General features: G+C 46.0%; 1 protein-coding gene across 2 annotated transcripts in view; it reads left to right on the plus strand.

Moving 5' to 3' along the window:
- The window catches only part of IQGAP2 (IQ motif containing GTPase activating protein 2), a 219,493-nt gene that overhangs the window by 18,502 nt on the left and 180,729 nt on the right, over window positions 1-20,262 (plus strand). The window lies entirely within an intron of this gene.

Below are 20,262 nucleotides of genomic sequence, written 5' to 3' on the forward strand. Positions count from 1 at the left end.
TCTATATGCATAGCATGCCCTGCAGTTGCTACAGCAGTACTTGAAATCTGATCTTGTTTCCTGTATTTTAGTAGCCTTGGTAATGATTCAAGCAGACGGAGCTCTTGTCTGAAGATTCTGAAGCCATTTAAAATTTAAACATCTCTCAATTTTTGTGCTAAAACTTCAGTAATGGTAAATGTTCTAATTAAACTTAAAAAGGAAATTAGTGTCATTAATGGTATTAAATTATAGGGTAAAAGTCATCTTACTGAGTTATCAAACTAATCTTGAATTTGAGTTGAGAAAGTAGACTGTGGACACAAGGCATTCTCTGGTATCCATCTGCCTTGAAATATTTCAGTACGCTTTACCACAAACCCACTGATTGCTATACCTACCTACACGTTTCTAGCTTCCATCCTGCACACAACTAGATCCATTGTTTACAATCAAGCCCTAAGGTACAATGGCATTTGCTCTGATCCTATTTGCAGACTGAAAACTAAAAGATCTTCACCAAATATTCCTAAACCTGAATTACCCACCAGGATAAGAAGAAAAAAAAAAAAGACAGGGCCAAATACCGAGAGACCAGCTACTCCAAAATAGGCTCAGAAAAGCCAAGAACAGAACACCACTGGTATTACCTTCAGCCCCCAACTCAAACCATTGCAACACATTATTAAAGACCTACAACCTATCCTTAATCAGGATTCCACACTCCAGAAGACCCTAGGTGACAGGCCTGTTCTCTCCTACAGACAACCTCCCAACCTTATGAGGATTCTCACCCGCAACCACAGTCTATACCATAGGAACACCAGCTCTGGAACTCTTCCTTGCAACAAAGCCCACTGCCAGCTTTGTCCACATATCTATTCTGGAGATACCATCACTGGACCTAACCAGGTTGTTCAGAATCACAGGCACATTCTCATGTTCCTCAACAAACATCATATACCATCATGTGCCAACAATGCCCAGATGCTTTGTATATTGGACAGACTTCAGACTCTTAGACAAAGAGTTAACAGGCACAAAACAGACACACACTCCTGATCCACAAACCAGTCAGCCAGCATTTTAATGGAGTGGGCCATTCTTTTAATGACTTAAAAGTTTGCATCTTACTGAAGAGGAATTTTTACAACACTCCTGAAAGAGGCTGCCGAACTCTTTTATATTCAAATTTGGTACATTAACATGTGGTTTGAACCAGGATGGGAATTTTCTGGGTAATTATAGGGGCTTGTTTGCATACTTGGCTTCATCTAATTCTTGACTCCCCCCCTCCCTCTTCTGCTCCGCTACTCTCTGATTTGCTCACCTTGATTTTTCTTATTTGTCCACCTTAATTACTATTTTTTTTTTTTTTTTTGGTTCTCTGCTCCTTAAATATTGAGTCTGTTTTGGTATGGCTATGGTCTGAAGAAGTGGGTCTGTCCCACAAAAGTTTATCACCTAATTATTTTGTTGGTCTTTAAAGTGCTACTGGGCTGCTTTTGTTTTTATTTGTTACTGTAAATAGATGATGTAAGGGTTGTTTCCATATAGCTATAAGCCTAAATTCAAGAGTGTAAATTACAAGACCTCAGACTGCAAAATTGCTACCAGTGGCTGTGGTTCTCTAATGTGGCTTTATTTCTGACTTGGGGAAAAAATGAAGCTGCTTCTCTCCTCCATATCACTTCCTTTTGTTTATGTACCAGGGACTTTAAAAATGGGGCGGAAGAGCACTTCTCTGAATTTACTGTTGAATGCTAAGGTGCTGCTTTCACTGGGAGACCAGTAGTGCAATGCTTGGGTTCTTCCGTGGAAATGTGAGGATCCTAGCCAGTAAAACAATGCATGGTAAAAGTGACAGAATTCCTCTCTGCTTTTCTAATAGCCAGTTTTCAGCAGGCAAGATTACATGTCAGGAGGTCAAATGGGCATTCCTTCACACTTTTGTTACTACCAAGAGAATCTCTTCTCCATACTGAGATCAACATTACACTGTTGGAAACCAAAGCTGAACAGTTGTGGTGGATGACAGCATTCCTCCAGATTTTCTCAAGACCTTAGGAGACAGGAATGGAAATGGCTACTGATACTTTTTATTGTTGTGCTTAAACTTGGAGAAGTGCCAACAAGCTATTGAAAACTGGAAAACTTAGAGGCTACAGATAGCTACCACCTCAGGTCTCGCCTCTCACCCCCAAGTAAACTCATGGAATGGGTGCTGCTCTGTTGGACACCTATTGAAGGCATCCTCCCAGCAGAGCAAGCAGAATTTTTGCCCAAGGAGAAACTGCAGTGATCAAGTAGCTTCACTCACTGGCCACAATGAGGCAGGATTCCAATGTAAGCTGAAGACTGGGATTGCCATTGTTGACTTCAGACAGGGCCACCTCTAAGATTTCCCACATCACTCACTGCTAGTGCATGATCAGTCTTAGTTGTGATTGAGGTCTGATGCTTAAGGTATACCTTAAGGGCCAGAGCCACAGACAAAACTTAATTTGGCATCCCACAGCAACTGAGTCAAATTTTATATTTACAGATGACCTTGCCCGAGGTGTTCAGTGCACAAGCCTTTCTACCATCTACCCTAACCTGTGATCTTAGCACAATGGCTGATTATTTCCAGCATGGTAAACTTAGCCTAACCTGAATGGCTGCTTTCTTCTGAACAATAAAGTGGCTGATAGAAAAATTCAGTGTGCAATTCTGCAGTGAGGGCTTCAGCCATGGGGCAAACACCATATCTCCATAATATGCTGAAGATGAGTTTGGCCTTCCAACACTGCCTCAAACACCCATAATAAGGACGGGTCTCATGTGGTGCTTCTCAGGAAATTGGCTCCAGTTCAGAGTTTTTATGACTACAGCAATTCCTTTGATATATTGTGGTTTGAATACTGTGCACTAGTGTGGTTCTGTCTCACACTAAACCCCTTGATACTCAAGAACACCATGAGCACAGTGTCAGGGATGTTTGGATCAACTCCAGTTGACTGGCTCTTGGTTTTGGGGTGCATCCAGCTTCCACAGGTTGGAAGAACTGTGCAAATATCCCACTTTCTCAATCATGTCAGTTCAGACACAAGCACTCTGCATGACTTGCAGAATCTACCAAAATTAAAATCCTACAACATTTTTAGGGAGCTGCATCAGGGCCCCAACACACAACTGATGCTGAGGCTCAATGGAGGGCCCTACCAAGAGTTTCAGCTTCTCAAAACAGCTCACTGTTGACCCTATTGACACAATGTCAGTTTTTGATTCAGATCAGACCAGTGGGGGCTGAACTGCATCAGGACATCTCATAGGAAATGTAGCCAAACCCTCCTCTTAAATAGAAAATGGGGCAATTTGCCTGCATGTGACTGTTGCCAAGAACAAGAAATGTCTGTCTCCATTTTTTTCTTTAAACACGCCGGGGCCTGAAGGACGTATATTAGCACATGCTGCTGTGGCAATGTCAGCTGTCAAATCTAGATGTAAACTTGTAATTTATTGCTGCTTAGCCAAGCCATTAGGAAGGTAAGTCGTAGTAGCGTGAGGTGCAAGCTGACTTCAGAGACTTAGTCCACTGAGTGAAGCATAGGAAGCTGCTAGGTGAGGCCTAGTCTCATTGCCTTGTAGTTAGCCATCTTCTGGAAAGGACCACAAATAGTGATTGACTTGAGGTGTCAATTTGTTGGTATGTCTGAACACTTAAACATTTTCATTGAGATCTCTCAGACATCAGAACAATTTTCTGTCCAGACTGATACAGGTGTCTAGGAGCTTACCTAATGTGCACACTAACTGATCATCCTTTTCCCTTGCTGAGAGAAGCATCAGGGCCATAGTAGTTCAAATAAACAGACAGCATGTTCCTGACCTGTCATACCTTTCTGCACTATCTTACGTTCCACCCCTTTGTGGCAGCTTTGCTTGCTCTTCTCCCCTCTCTTCCTCTACTTTGCCTCCGTGGTCGGTGGTGCCAAGATGCTGGGTACAAACAGGGAAACTTGATTGAATGTGCAGTATTGTAGACTAAAATAAATGCAAGAGGATTTTTTGTACAGGTGTACATTTAATGTTAGCATTTTGTACTTCAGCTGCAGGATGACACCCGCACTGTCCAAGTTTTGGTAATTTCCCCTTTCCTGTGAGCTTTTCAAAGTCTCTTGAATAAAAACTCTTCCTGTTTTTAGCCTTGTCCTCCAGGTGAACTTGGTGTGCTGAAGCTGAACTGTTCCAGCTGTCTTATGAAGGATTTAAGTCTTTCCCATTTGAATTGTTAACACTACTTCTCTGCCCAAAGCTCAAACAGCTGTATATAGGAACCTTCAAAGCTTCCATGATAGAAGTACTTCTATCAAGGAAGGAGAAATAATCCAAGATTGCTGAGGAAATAGGGTGTGTAGTAAAAAGTCAATGTGTACATGTAATTGAATTTTCTGTGTGTGTGTGAAAGCACCTTTTGTTAAATTGGTCAAGAAAACTGGGTGACTACTGAACTCCCTTTCAGAATATCAAGCAGGGAAGGTAGAACAGAGCTCTGAAGTCTCTTAAAGAACCAAATAAAATGTAGGTTTGGGAAGGAGACTTTCTGGAACAGTTTCATCTTGGAGGGGTGGGGGGGAGGGAACGTGGAGAATGAAAACCAGACATAACTACTTAACAGCCTGAAGCAAAGACGCTGCAATTTGCTGTCATGGGACTCTAGGATACGAAAAGAAGCCAGTATTTGCCGTCGGGCAGTGCTCAAGGCATTTTCCTTGGCTTAGGTGTTCACCTTATCTCTCTCACTTGCTGAACTGTGGGCAAGGCAGTTGTGGTGGTAATATCTTTCCCTGAGTGAGTCAGTCCCTCTATTTCCTCACCCACCTTGTCTGTCCAATATCCTCTAACCAACACGGTTACGGTGACAGTGGGTTGAGTAGAGCGGGGGAGAGCCTCCGCCATAGGCAAGTAACTGGTGGGCTGGGGAGAGGAGTAAGCAGAGGGTGGGCTCCTGGAGGAAGGGATGGAGCAGGAGGAGGGGGTGGTTTAAGGGAGAGGGGCAGAGCAGAGGTGTATCCAGTTTCCAGAGTTCAGAGTTGGCAACCCTATACTACAACTATAGGATGTGTACCTACTCTAATTATTGTTAGTCTTTAAAGTGCTACTGGACTGATCTGTTTTGATTGTCTATAGACTAGCACGGCTATCTCTGTTACTAAACTTCTCGGGGGGGGGGCTCCCTAAGATGGTAGGTGGCAGAGAAGCAGAAGATCAGCTATTTTTATTCATGTTGCTGTTGTTCACAGCTAAGTATAGTCCCCTGCTAAAAACAGTCAGTAGTTTTGCCAGAAGAGTATATTAGGCTGTCCCGTGTAGATAGAGGAAGAAGCATTTCAACAAAAGTTCTGCATAGATCCGAAAACAAATTCTCTGTGAAGTTTGTGTACTTCACTTTATTTACAACTTATCACCTAAGCCTGAGTAAATGCATTTTTTCCCCTCTTTCTTAAAAGAAAGGTACCTAAAAGTTCATGATCATTCTTTAAATGTAATGTGGCTAAATGTAACTAATTTATGGATCAAAATAATTATTTTGGCTAAAATGTTAGTGTAGGATTAGTCTAGTAATATAGCTTCATCTTTAGCTATCTTTTAATGCTTCAAAACTTTCTCTTACCAAACCTGTGTTACTGGTAAAAAGGAATACTAACTGGCTGGTCTCTATCAAGAGCTATTAGATGGCTTATGAAAACATGCTTGGCTTTGTGCATACTTAGAGGTCCTTCTCTACTAATTGTACTTTACAGATCTCCTAATTTGGCATCACTGTAACTAAAGGTCTATCCAGGGTTTTTACTATTAATGTAAATAAATGAAAAGGGTATGTGGAACAAGATTGACTTAGTAGCTTTGTCAGTGTGAGAACCTGAATTTCTACCTGTGGCTCTGTCTACAAGGTCTCCCAATAGAAGTCATGTCACCTTTATAGACTAACAGGTATTCTTCATAGTGTCCCCGTGGGTGCTCCACAGTAGGTGTCGGGCTCGCCTGGCACCGCAGATTGGAAACTTTCCAGCAGTTTCTCCTGGATCGCACATGTGCTGGCGCACGCCGCTCCCTTGCACATCCCCAGCCACATGCGCAATCCGGTCCCCGCGAGTTCCTTCTCAACCACCATCAGCTGCAGATGGAATCCACTCAGGCTATGGCCAGAGTCAGCTTAGTTTTTTCATGTAAATTGTTGGGTTTTTTTCTTGCAAAAAAAAAAAAATATATAGTAAAAAGAGGAGTGGAGAAGACGCAGGGATGTGAAGGCCAGTAGGCCTCCGGCCGCGGCAGGCTGGGGTCCGCGAAAGGAGAACAGGCACGAATCTAGTGTTAAGTACCCTATTAAGAGCTCAAAAGACTCACCGCGATGTTCTCTTCAGGATTCAAAAAGTGAGTCCTTCCGCGAAGCTATGCCAGCTTCTGATGGGCATAGTCAATGCATTAGGTGCCTGGGGGAATCGCACATTACCCAGAAGTGTTCCCATTGTGCTACGCTCACAGCCAGGGCCAGAAAAGACAGAGAAATGCGGCTGAAAATGCTGTTTTGATAAGGCTCTCCAGCCTGACGTGCTGGAGAGGCCTCAACCGGAGGGAGCCCCTGGGCTCCATAAAAGGAAGGCTGCTTCCCTCACCCCCTTGGTGCAGAAACAGAGGAAGCTCTCTCTAGCCCAGTCCCTGCCGGCGGTCACAGCGAGTGGGACGGGTGTAGCACATGGCCCCCAGCCGCATACCCAAACAAGCAGCAGTGCACATGGCAGAGGCTGAGCCTCTGATTTACTAAACAGAGCGGCGGCCAGGCAAGCGCCGGAACCAGCGGCACCACCACAGGCGGCACCGACCCCTGCGGCGCCAGCAGTGCAGGGCAACAGGCATGCAGCGGAAGACATTATCCGCATGGCACTGCAGCTGAGTGTGCTGAGTGCGGTGCTGACAGCAGGGCCGAGATCCCTGGCGCTGGAGGGGGCAGTGCCAGCCCCGCAGGGGAGGGGAAAAGCAAGAGTAAAAACCCAGCACTGCAGCCCCTCTCCGTACAGGGCTGCAATGCTACTGTCGTCAAGCCCTCCCCTTATGATGCGCACGCCACCCAGAAGGCATGGGTCTCTTCTAGCCTATCCAGAGCTGCCTTCTCCGTTCCTCCAACCAGCATCACCATGGCTTGGGCCACCTTCACCCTTTCTGGGATTGGATCCCTTGGAGTACTGTCACAAACCAGTTTCACCACTGTCTGAATCATCGTGGAGATCTGTCTCCCAGACATCAGGGGTACACACCCCGAGAGTGGTCCAGGTCTCCATCCTCAGACCCGTGCCCATGCTGCCATGGTCGCTCTTACCATGCTGGGGACACACCCCAGGCATACACCTAGGGGCAGGTCCCCCCCCCCCGGCCGTCCAATACATCCGTGGACACTCCTGGCTGGGGACGGAAACACAGCTGTCTCAAGGGGAGTTAATCTTGGAACCCCGAGACTTTCCTTCGCAAGCCTCTAGTGAGCGGGTGTACCATCGACTGCAGGAACCTGAGAGTTCAAGGGAGGCTTACCCTAGTGGTTCTTCCTTGTCCTCCCCTGACGAGGCTACGGCCCCCGGGGACGTTGCTCCCCTGGACAACCTCAAACAGTTTCAGGAGCTGTTTGAAAAGGGTGGCTTTCACGCAAGGCATCCAAACAGCAGAGGTACAGGAGAAGCATCACAAACTCGTGAAAAATCTGAGACCCCTGGCTTCATCCAAAATCGCTATCCCGCTTGATGAAGCCATCATGGAGTCCACCACCATATGGCAGGCCCTGGCTTCCGCTCCACCTATAAACAAGAGTGGATAAGAAATACTTCGTCCCGGCAAAGGGCGTGGAGTTCCTCTTTAGTCACCCACAACCAAATTCATTGGTGGTAGAATCGTCTCAGCAGAGATCAGACTTCTCAGTACAAATCGGGGGGGATTCAGACAAAGATGCCAAGAAGCTAGAGCTGTTTGACAGAAAGGTATATTCCTCCTCCACCCTGCTGTCGAGTGGCAAATTATGCAGCACATCTAGCAAACCATAATTTTGACAATTACTTCAGGCTTACTTCTCTCATGGATTCGCTTCCGGAAGATAAGAAGCCGGTGTTGAAGGTGATTTGTGCAAGAGGGCTACACGGCTTTGAGGACAGGAGTCCAGATCGCTCTGGACGTGGCGGACACGGCGGCACGTTCAACGGCTACAGCAGTGGTCATGCGCAGAGAATCCTGGCTCCAGACCTCGGGTATCCCGAGGAATCTGCAGGCAAAGATTGTTGATCTCCCCTTTGACACGCAGAAGTTGTTTGCAGATTCAACCGATTCAGTCCTTCACTCCAGTAAGGACTCCAGAGCTACACTTAAAACCCTGGGCATTTATACCCCTCCATATAGGAAGAAAAAGTATTACCCTCAGCAAAGACGATACCCGTACCAACCACAGCGTGCTCAGTACCAACAGGGCTACAACCAAGGGCAACATCAACAGCAGCAACAGTATAGAACTCCCAGGCAACATTCTCAACAAAGCCGTGCATCCTCAGGGCAGGCTCAAAGGCAACAAGTTTTGACGAGCAGGTCGAGGGCTGCACTATCACTACCATCACGCAATGCCATCCACAGCTAATGTTCATCATTGCCTCCGACCGTTTCACCCCCAATGGCAAAAGATCACCGCAGACAAATGGGTACTGGAGATCATAGCCATGGGTTATGCGATCCCCTTCCAGTCGCTCCCTCCGCCCAGGCCCCACCTCAGGGACGCTTCCCACGAGGCGAGACTCAAACAGGAGGTGGACCATCTTATGTTCATAGGGGCGGTGGAAGGAGTGCCAGAGTGATTCCAGAGGAAAGGTTTTTATTCACGCTACCTCCTTTTAGAGAAGAAAACAGGAGGCTGGAGGCCCATCTTAGATCTTTGGGGCCTCAACCGGTACTTGCGCAAACAACGTTTTCAGATCAGTCGCCTCTATACTCTCGGCACTTGACGATGGAGATTTGTAAGTCGAGGGCTGCGAACCAGATGCATATTTTCATATAACGATCCACCCAGCGCACACACGCTTCCTCTGTTTTTATGGTCGGCAAGGAGCACTTCCAGTACAAGGTTCTTCTGTTCGGCCTCTCCTCAGCCCCCAGAGTCTTTACCAAAACCCTGGCAGTGGTTCAGCCTACCTGCACACAGGGGGTATTTATATTCCCATACCTGGACAACTGCCTATTGAGAGGGGCCTCGAAGGCAGAGGTACTACGCATGATATACGTAACAGCAGACATGGTTTTCTTCGCTGGGCCTGGTCATCAACGTCACAAAGTCAGACTGACCCCACACAAGACAATTTATACGTGCCCCTATAAACTCTATCACAGCAAGGGTCTATCTACCCAATGCCCGCTTTCGTGCCATCAGTTCTCTGGTGCAAGTCATTACATACAGCCCCACGGTGCCAGTCTTAACGTGCTTGCAGCTGCTAGGCCACATGGCGGTGGCGACGTTTGTGGTGCAGAACGCCAGATTGCATATGCGCAGCCTGCAGCATTGGCTGGTGAGCATCTACAAGCCAGCATCCCACACAGTCCGCAGGGTGGTTGCCCACGACAGAGGTGCGCAGATCCCTGCAGTGGTGGGTAAACCCCAAGAACATGCTAATGGGTACCCTTCCACCAACCACAAATCTCTATTTTTCTTACTACCAACACTTCCCACATAGGATGGGGAGCACATATCGGCGACAAGGTGACGCAAGGACTATGGTCCCCTATGGAACAGTCACTGCACATAAATATACTGGAGCTCAGAGCAGAGGTCAACGCCTCCAAACACTTTCGAGACCACATACAAGGCAAAGTAGTCAGGATCAATACAGACAATATCTCCACCATGTTTTATATAAATCGACAAGGAGGAGCTCAATCCCGTGCCCTATGTGCAGAAGCACTCCAGCTGTGGAACTGGTGCATCGCCAACAATATAATGTTGAAAGCCTCGTATTTGCCAGGCGCTCACAACGTGAAAGTAGACCAGCTGAGCAAGCGCTTTGCACTCACCCACAAATGGCAGATCTGCTATGACCGATCTTTCACACTTGGGGGTTTCCTCAGATCTGTCTGCCACTCAGCACAAGAAGTGCCCCCAGTACTGCTCCAGGGCAGGATTGGGGTGGGGGTCCCTGGGGGGGACACTCGTGATTTCATGGAAGGGCCCCCTACTTTACACGTTCTCCCCCCACCCCCCCCATGCTCATCCACAAGGTCTTGCAGAAAGCCAGAAGGGAGAGAACCTGCATGATTCTAGTAGTCCCAACGTGGGATCGACAGCAATGGTTCCCCTTGCTTCTGCGCATGTCAGACCGCCCACTGCTCCCCCTTCCGGTGGCGCCGGGCCTACTCATGCAGGCCCAGGGGTCTATAGTGCACCCACACCCTCAAGGCCTGTGCCTACAAGCATGGCTAATCCATGGCTCAGCTCCCTAGAAAGCACACGTACGGAGGGAGTACAACAAGTCCTGGAGAGTAGCTGGAGGACCTCCACCAGGAAGACCTACAAGCAGAAATGGACTCGATTCACTGCATGGTGTTCTGCCAAGCAGCTAGCTCCCCTTGACGTTCCTATACCTGTAATACTAGAATACTTATTGGACCTCGAGGGGTGGGCTTTCCCTATCCTCGCTAAAGGTCCACCTTGCCGCTATATCTGCTTTTTGGCATGAGGAGGGGCCCCTGGTATTTGCCCATCCTATTGTTGCCAGGTTCCTGAAGGGGTTGGTAAACCTGTACCCCCCCCCCCCTCAGAAACCGCTTCCACCTTTCGTGGAACTTGGACCTGGTGCTCAGCGTGCTAACGGGCCCACCATTTGAACCCTTAGCCACAGTTCTCATACATCTCCTTACAATAAAAACAACCTTTCTCCTTGCAATTACGTCAGCTCGCAGCGTGAGTGAGCTCGCAGCAGTTATGGCAACGCCGCCCCGCACAGTATTCTCAAAGGAGGCAGTAACTTTACGGCTGCACCCAGCCTTTGTTCCGAAAGCTTCTTCAGAATTCCACCTTAACGAACCCATAGTTCTACCCTCGTTTTACCTGAAGCCTCACAGCTCCAGCAAGGAGGCATGCCTACATCTCCTGAACGTGAGGAGGGCGTTGGCCTTCTACATAGACAAAACTAAGTCCTTCCGGAAAACGGACAGACTTCTAGTCTCTCTCTCGCTCCCAGGTCAAAAGGAGAGGGTCTCTCTCTTCACAGAGAATCTTGAAGCACATTGTGTCCTGTATAAAAATGTGCTATGAACTTCAAAAGACTCCTTTTGCTGGCCCCACCTAGGGCTCACTCCACCAGGGTGGTGGCAACATCAACAGCCTTTTTCAAGGGAATCGCATTAAAAGACACCTGTAGAGCGGCAACCTGGTCATCTTAGGACACCTTCGCCAAGCATTATGCCCTACATCAGGTATTCCAAGAGGATACCCGCCTCTCGACCAGCAGTCCTTTCGGGGGCAAGCTGCACATAACCCAATTACCCACCTCCTTTCTTGGGTTACTGCTGGGTAGCCACCTATTGTGGAGCACCCACGGGGACACTTGAAGAAAAGTTACTCACCGTAGTAACGATGGTTCTTCGAGATGTGTCCCCGTGCGTGCTCCACCACCCGCCCATCCTCCCCGCTTCGGATCTCTTAGTGTTTTTCAGGAGCATCCGAGGTGGTTGGTCAAGGAACTGGCGGGGACCGGATCACGCACACAGCTGGGGGCGTGCAGGGGGGCAGCGCGCACTGGCGCATGCGTGATCCAGGAGAAACTGCCAGAAAGTTTCCGATCTGTGGTGTCGGGCTCGCCCGGCGCCTATTGTGGAGCACCCAAGGGGACACATCTCAAAGAACCATCGTTACTACGGTGAGTAACTTCTCTTTTCCGAGCGTAAGCTTTCGTGGGCAAAGAGTGGCTTGCATCTGACAAAGTGGGTCTTTGCCCACAAAAAAACTTTTATGCTCCAAAATATCTGCTAGTTTATAAAGTGCCACAGGACTTCTTGTGTTTTTGAAGATAGAGAGGTAGCAGAGTTAGTCTGTGATAACAATAGAATTCTACTGTTCTAGGAGCCTTCTGCCAGCATCCTGGTCATCCATTGTTTCGTCAGGAAGAAGGGAGATGTCTGCAGACAGGGTTTCTTGATATTTGGCTTCATACGAACAGACCAAATGTTAAGGAAAGCCTCTCCCTACAGAACTGACAGATGCAAATTGCAAAAATCACTTACATATCTTGATTGATCATTCTAAGCAATTTCGATATAGCCCAAAAGGAAACTGAAGTTTAGCAGGAGTAGAGCTTAGTCACATACTAAAATGTCTTTTAGTAATGGAGAGAGAGCCGTGCTAGTCTAGATACTATCAAACCAGCTTTGTCCACGTATCTTCCCTAGAAATACCATCACTGGACCTAACCAGGTTCCTCACAGAATCATGGGCACTTTCTCATGCTCCTCTACTAACATCATATATGCCATCATGTGCCAACAATGCCCAGATGCTTTGTATATTGGACAGACTTCTAACTCCCTTAGACAAAGGGTTAATGGGCACAAAATAGACATCAAAACACTCCAGATCCACAAATCAGTTAGTCCACATTTTAATGGAATGGGGCATTCTGTTAATGACTTAAGACTATGCATGTTACTGAAAAAAAACTTTTGCGCTGCTACTCAAAAAGAAGCAGCCAAGCTGGCTTTTATGTTCAAATTTGGCACATTAACATGCGGTTTGAAGCAGGATGGGAATGTTCTGAGTCACTATCGGGGCTCATCTGCATACTTGGCTTAACCTAATTCTTGACACCCCACCCCCCCCACTTGCTCACCTTGATTTTCCCCCCCCCCTCTGATTTTTGTTCTCCTTGATCACTGTTTTTTGGTTCTCATGCCTTAAATATTGAGTCTGTTCTGATAGGGCTATGGTCTGAAAAAGTGGGTCTGTCCCACGAAAGCTCACCTAACAAACTCTTTTGCTAGTCTTTAATGTGCTACTTGACTGCTTGTTTTGCTAAAATGTCATCTTATTGCTTTTCTTTTCTTTCCTCCATTGCAATGTCTTAATCTACCTAAGCTGTGTCTACACGTGCACGCTACTTCGAAGTAGTGGCACTAATTTCGACATAGCGCCCGTCACGGCTACACGCGTCGGGTGCTATTTCGAAGTTAACTTCGACGTTAGGCGGCAAGACGTCGAAGTCGCTAACCTCATGAGGGGATCGGAATAGCGCCCTACTTCGATGTTCAACGTCGAAGTAGGGACCGTGTAGACGATCCGCGTCCCGCAACGTCGAAATTGCCGGGTCCTCCATGGCGGCCATCGGCTGGGGGGTTGAGAGATGCTCTCTCTCCAGCCCCTGCGGGGCTCTATGGTCACCGTGGGCAGCAGCCCTTAGCCCAGGGCTTCTGGCTGCTGCTGCGGCAGCTGGGGATCCATGCTGCAGGCACAGGGTCTGCAACCAGTTGTCGGCTCTGTGTATCTTGTGTCGTTTAGTGCAACTGTGTCTGGGATGGGCCCTTTAAGGGAGCGGCTTGCTGTTGAGTCCGCCCTGTGACCCTGTCTGCAGCTGTGCCTGGCACCCTTATTTCGATGTGTGCTACTTTGGTGTGTAGACGTACCTTCGCAGCGCCTATTTCGATGTGGTGCCGCGCAACGTCGAAGTTGAACATCGACGTTGCCAGCCCTGGAGGACGTGTAGACGTTATTCATCGAAATAGCCTATTTCGATGTTGCTACATCGAAATAAGCTATTTCGATGTAGTGTGCACTTGTAGACGTAGCCCTAGTGATGTAGAGGTGTTTAACGAGTTGGTAAACTAATCTCAGATAACTGAAACACCATATGTGTTGAATGAGAAGTAGTTAAGCTCTGTTTACACTCTGCTACATTTGACTATCTTTCTACTAACTTGCTGCCTTGTAGTGGTGTCCTTTCTTTCCACAGAACTTTTTGCTTTCCACGCTTCAGTACTTTGCAGTGTGTTTCCTTCCTTACTGACTGAGTCACCACTGTTGGAGTTTTGCCCATAACTTATATATGTGGGCAAGCTTTTGAGGTTCCCTGTAATAAATGTGTCACTTTCTTGAGAAAGTGGTAGATTGCATGTCTCTCTCTTCTTCCCATATCAACACCAACTTCCTTCCTGGCTTTTCAATGATGTCCTTGAGAAGCTGTCATTGGAAAATATTAACCCCAGTACAACTTTAATTTTAAATACAACATTCTGCTCATACTGTAATGTGCATGCAAGATTGGAGGTTCTGCTTAAGTTAGACTTGGGCCATGTCTACACTGAGATTTGAATTTATTAATCAATTTTTGTAACACTGAATTTGATAAATTTTTAATTGGACTATCTTCACCTCTCCATGTGCTCCTCAGAAAGCTGACTTATTGCTGCCACACTCAATCTGCAAACATTGACTGTTGGCAGCAGTGCTTTGTGGGAACCTTCCCACAGTTCCCTCATTCCAGTGGCAGTCTGGCTGTTTGCTAGTACTTGACAGCTCCCCACATTTCATTGCCCTCATTCCCCTCCCATGGTTAGCAAACATCCATTTTTCCAGCTGGAAGAGAGGAAAAGTAGGGCATCAACAAAGATGGCAAAGAACTAATCTTCTGTAAGTGAAGGATTTTAGAAAAATCAACAACTGTGTGTCTTAACTGGCCATTCACTGACTGTCTCCCCTCCTTTGATTGTATCAGATCCTGGAAATAACATGGGGACAATGAAAAGCATGAAGAAAGGAGAGAGCAAAGATTTTGGGGGGAGTTTCTCAGCTTTTGTGCACAGTCTGTATTCTCAACTGACCTTCCACCCACTCTTCCGTTAATGAAAAGGTGCAAAGTTAGAAGAAAGGATAGAGAAAGATAGGAAACTTTTGCATTTCCTCTTCATGAAACAGAAGTTTCCAACATGGGGGAATGGCAGCAATGCACTGAAGATGTTAGCTGCCAGGGAGACTTGCCCCTGGTGTCAGCAAGCCCCTTGCATAGGTGTGGGTGTATGGGGTAGGAGGGTTCAGTGGGGGGCCAGTTGAAGTCCCTCCTGTGTTGCAGAAAGGCCCCAAAAATCTTAGTTGGCAGGGAGACTTCCCCCACCCCAGTAATGGGGGAACCCCCAAAATCTTCCTGCCCTTGGAGCCTGAACTGTGCGCAAGCTAGGAGATGTTGCTGCCTGGTAGCATAGTCAGCACCACACGGAAGGCACATCCTTTTATTAGGTGGGAGCTACCTGTGTGACATGGTTAGGCACCATGCAGTTGGGCTGTTTCCCACACTCCTGGGGGAGGGAAGGGGGAGCGTGCACAAAAATAAACTGCTGAAAAGTCTCGTTCTCTTGTGTAATCCAACAGCCGTGCTGCCATGTGGTGCAGCAGGGCTGTGACTGGCATCAGGCAGTGCAGGAAAAAAGCAAATGTTGAGCCAGAAGCACAAACTCGGTGCTGGGCCCATTTGTAGTGGGTAGATGCGCTCACAGCGCTAATAGCAAAGAGAAGTTTCTCAAGCTCTCATACAAACATGAACTCCCAACCAGTCTTCCTGGTCCTGATTGGAAATTCATGGTCTTCCTGTTACCTAATTCCTCCACACCTGGAGAGCAGTGACCAGAGTGAGGCACTGGGTTACATATGGGACACCTCTAGAAACTAATGAATTTGATTAAGACCTGGCTCTTCCACACTGGCCTTTATTTGAACTTTTAAATTTGAGCTTGATACTACAACCAACAGGAACTGATGATATATCTGTTAGCACTCCCTAAATCTTGATAGTATTTGCAGTGAAGATAGTCATGGTAATATCAAGCTAACTGCCTTAAATTCAAATTTATCTCCTAGTGTAGAGTTAGCCTAAAGTTATGTCCTATAAGTCTAATTATCTAACAATTTAGAAATTAAATGGCATTGGTAGTGTGCCTTAAAAATGTCTCCTTATGCTATTGTTTTAGTCATACTGGTACTAACTGCATATTGAATTGGAGTTGCTTTTTCTGCCCTTGATTGGTTTTGTATTCTTAACTTCAGGTGAAATTATTTTTTGTTATTGCATTCTGGCTATATTGTTTCAGTGAGTAAAAGTTGAAGGTAGGTTAAATGTTTTTTAAAAAAAAAAAAGTGGGATTCCTATAGAGAGAAATCATGAGCAGTGCTGGGGTGGGGGTGGGGAACACCTATTGTTTTGCTGGTAAGCACAGTAGTAATGCCAGAGAAAGAAGTAAAGAACACGTGGTAAACGAATTAAAATAACAAGTTCAAATTGCTAGCTTCTTCAGGAAAAGCATGTTGAGAGAGGGCACAGTGAATAAAGAATCATTACCAGCCTCCCGTGAGAGGCTAACTTCAGAGGAAACAAATAGCAAAGTCTTATTCAGAATTCCTGCTGGAATAAGCTATGCTATTTTCAATGTCTAGAGTCTGCTCCGAAGCATTCATCTGAGGCACCAGTTTTCCACAAAATTGCTGTTTTGTGTAAAACCTACAAAAGTCATTGAGGCTTTCAAGTGCATGAAACAAAAACAGACCCTCTGACTGCTAAGCAGTATAGTATTTTCTCACTTGGCATCAAGTTTGACTACATTATGGCTGTACAGATTTCTCAGCTACCCAGTACTGATGGTAGACTGAGAAAAATGAACAGAACTGATGCAGTTCTCTTCCTTATCTGTATCCAGTTTATTCATGGTCAGCTGAGGACTAGTGATTGTATGATACAAGCATTGTATTAGCATTGAGGAGCAGCTTATGGAGAGAGTGTAATGTCAGGGCACAAGTCTTTAGCATATGTATATTTGGGTAACCCAAAAGCAGCTCTGAGAACAAGTGCCAATGTGCAAATGGCAAACAGCAATAACCTTACTGAGGATTTCCTGAAGGTGTATTGCAAACAGTCAGCTAGAAGCCTTTGTAGAAATACAAAGGTGAACTATACTGATTAAGTTACATCAGATTTGCTGCCATTACTGGGGGAGCAGCATGTTTCTTTCCTGTTTCCCTACCTCCTAAAGCTGATGGAATTCCAACTGCTTAGGGTCTTTGCACTAAATTCTTTCCTCTCATCGCACAGGCCTCTTCATATGGGGGTGTGTTTAAGTTAAAACAAGAGACCCACTAAACATTCTGCATAGAATTAAGAACTTCAAGGATCTGCTGAATGAAAGGCATGCTGTCATTGTGTTTAAATTTTCAAATTTAATGCCAGAGCCCTCCAGCATAGATGAATGTGTTTTAAGGAACATAAACTCATTTTATGGGGCGGCAGAAAGTCTCCGACTAAGGGTAGAATCGGCAGCTTCCATGGGATGTATAACCTGGTGTATCTAAAAGAAGAGTGTTAAAGGCTCTGGCAGGATCTGTATTCTGTGCTGAATCTGAAAGCTAGCTTGTGTCTGTAGGGCTGAATCTGACTTTAAGCTTTGTGGGAATTCAAGAATTAGGCCAAGTAAGTTGAGACTTGTTCCAAAATCCCAGCACTTCCTGCCAATGCTGATGCTTGGTAAGACTCCATAAACTATAGCAGTGTTGACAGTTGGCTCCTGAATGGCAAGCTGTGGCCACTGCTGCATTACAGGTCCCTTGTATGATTGCCTTAATATTTATGTACAGTATTAGAAGCAAGGCTAAATCTCTAAAAATGGTTTGAGCAGGCAATAGAGAGATCAGGTTTCCTTCTGGTGCAACAGAAGGATTTTCTGGAAATCTAAAATACCAGTACCTGAAATGGGAGGGCTGCTTGGGCAAGGAAGGTGTCCCTTCCCCCTCCTGTCCCATGCCCAGAAAAAGGTTTCGTAGTGGTGTCTCTTAGAAAATAGCCTAAATTTTACATACAGAACTACTTTTGGCAGTTAAGAAATAAGCACTTACATTCAGGTAAAACATTGTTCTCCTTTTTGTATAGTGCCTATCGTAGTACAGTACTGGGACATGACTCAGTACTACTGCAGTAAAATAGACTAGACCTCATTTTCTGGTCACAAGGGGAGTGTTATACTTCCACCTGTGCTCATCTTCCAAGAGCTATCAAGCTGACAGACCAGTAGTAACTGGACACGGGCAACTTTAATTCTTTGCATATAGATGTACATAGTGGTGTGTGGGTTTTTTTGTTGGACTGATTTTGAAAGCTCAGCTTGGTCTATGTTCAAACAACCCCCCAAAATAATCCAAACTAGTATTTGAGACTCTGGCCTGCATATTCTAGAGAGAAGTTCTGAGAGCTTGCTGGGCACTGATGGGATGGAGCCATTTTAAAAAAAATCCTCCACCTTCATTATCCAGGGACACATCCTATCCAGCTGCTACTGTGCTCTTTCACTAGGGAAAGCTATAGGGGTTTCTTAAACTATGTTCTGCAGAACACTGGTGTTCCATGAACAACTTGCAGGTGGGCTGTGAGCATTTGGAAAAATAATTCAGTTTTCTAACCATTTTACAATGATTCAAAGTAATGAGGGGAAAAACTTATTTCTACATCTCAGCAAAGCAGTAGTCTGGCAACAATTTATGCTAGCCTGCTCTCTAATCTAGCTATTCAGTGGCATAGCACCTAACAAGGACTTGCAGCTTGTGTGTATATTTTGTTAAACAGGTACAGCGTTAGGACTTTTTGTTTTGCTATATATGTTGCTATGTTTCTCTTCAAAAAAAAAAAAAAAAATCAGACCAGCAAAAACTTTATCCCCATAGGTGTTGTGCATAAAAATATTGCTTGTGTTCCGTGCTCTCAAAGTTTAAGAAACGCTGGTGTAGAAGGCTTCCAGGATTACAGAATGAGAACTTTCACTCAGAGTAGCTTTTCTGCAGCAAAACAAAAATATTTAGTACAAAACCATTTTATGTATCAAAATGGCCCTGAACAGCTGCTAGTACACTTTCATGCAGGCTCATGAATTCACTCGCATGACCAAAGTGAAAATGTCTGTGTAGACGATATCCAAGCTATGGCATTGGAAATGCATGTGCATAGCCTGTTTGGCAGGGCAGGGGAATGGGTACTCCTCCCCCTCCTTGCCTCCCCCATAAATTGTTTTGATGCCTCACAATGCATGAAGAATTTGTCTGGTGCTGACATGCTTATGCTCCACTGTGGGGGAAAATTTGTGAATGCTTTTATTCCCTTACTCTTAGTGTTGAACTGCTGCCAACTCACTTAACTTTGTCAGGGAAATAAGATACTAGAATCTGTAAACTTACCTCACTTGTTTGGAACAACTAGTTACCAACACTAAGCCCACAGGTTTTGATCAGGTTTGTGTCCTTAGGGTGCCCTCCTTCATGGTTGAGAGCTGGATTATGAACTCCAAAAAAGAGCAACTCAGTTTCCACCTTTGTTGTCTTAGGGAAAGTCTCTGGTATTTTTGGTGCACATAGCTGGCCATATGGGGTAGCAGTAAAAATGTCCATGAGGCAGAAGAAGGCCAAACCTCTGATACAGTGGTGAGGGTCAAGAAGACTCAAATGTGGCATTGTCACTCGCAGCTGGGCAAATCCTGTCCAGTCATTCAGTTTGGAGGAGCTGGATAAAGGCTGGTGCTGTTAACATGTAGTATCACCTTGGAGCCCAGGCTGAGCCAGAGAGTAGAATGTTTCAACCTCCATCTACAAATGGACCTGTAGCTACTGTGAGAAGGTTGCCACTTGCATGAGACTTTTTCCCGAGCCCATTGCTAAGCCCCACTGATGGACTGACTGTCACATCTCCTTTCATCTGTCAACATGTTCTTGGGCATCCACCTTGCCCATGCTAGCTCTACCCAGCCACCACTCTCCTTCTCCTTCCCTGCCCAAATGGCTAGCTGCCAAGCTTTCACTTTCCCAGTGAAGCACTAGCATTAGTGCTTGGCATTCCCCTGCTTCCAACACACACCACTTGAATTCAGACTCATACCTATGAGAGTGCAAGCTCTCTGCATGCCTGCCCTCATCCTCCTTCACCCTCTTGAGTATGCCAGACAAAAATAATCAACAGAAGGGGCTGTGAGGTAAAGCGTGCTGCCAAAATGTCACTCCTCCTTCCGTGTCCTACCCACTTGAGCACAACATTTCAGCCTTATCAGAATACCCCCCTCTCTGGTTCTGATCTCCCAATACAACCTTACTACAGTAAACTTTTATATCCAGCATCCAATCTAGAACTGTCAAATAACCAGCATTTTAATCATATGTGAAGTTTAGGTTTCAACTAAATACAGTGTTCAGTGTACAATACTACAGTTGGTAAATAAAGT

This window comes from Carettochelys insculpta, chromosome 5 (genome assembly GCF_033958435.1).
Source record: "Carettochelys insculpta isolate YL-2023 chromosome 5, ASM3395843v1, whole genome shotgun sequence".
NCBI lineage: Eukaryota > Metazoa > Chordata > Testudines > Carettochelyidae > Carettochelys > Carettochelys insculpta.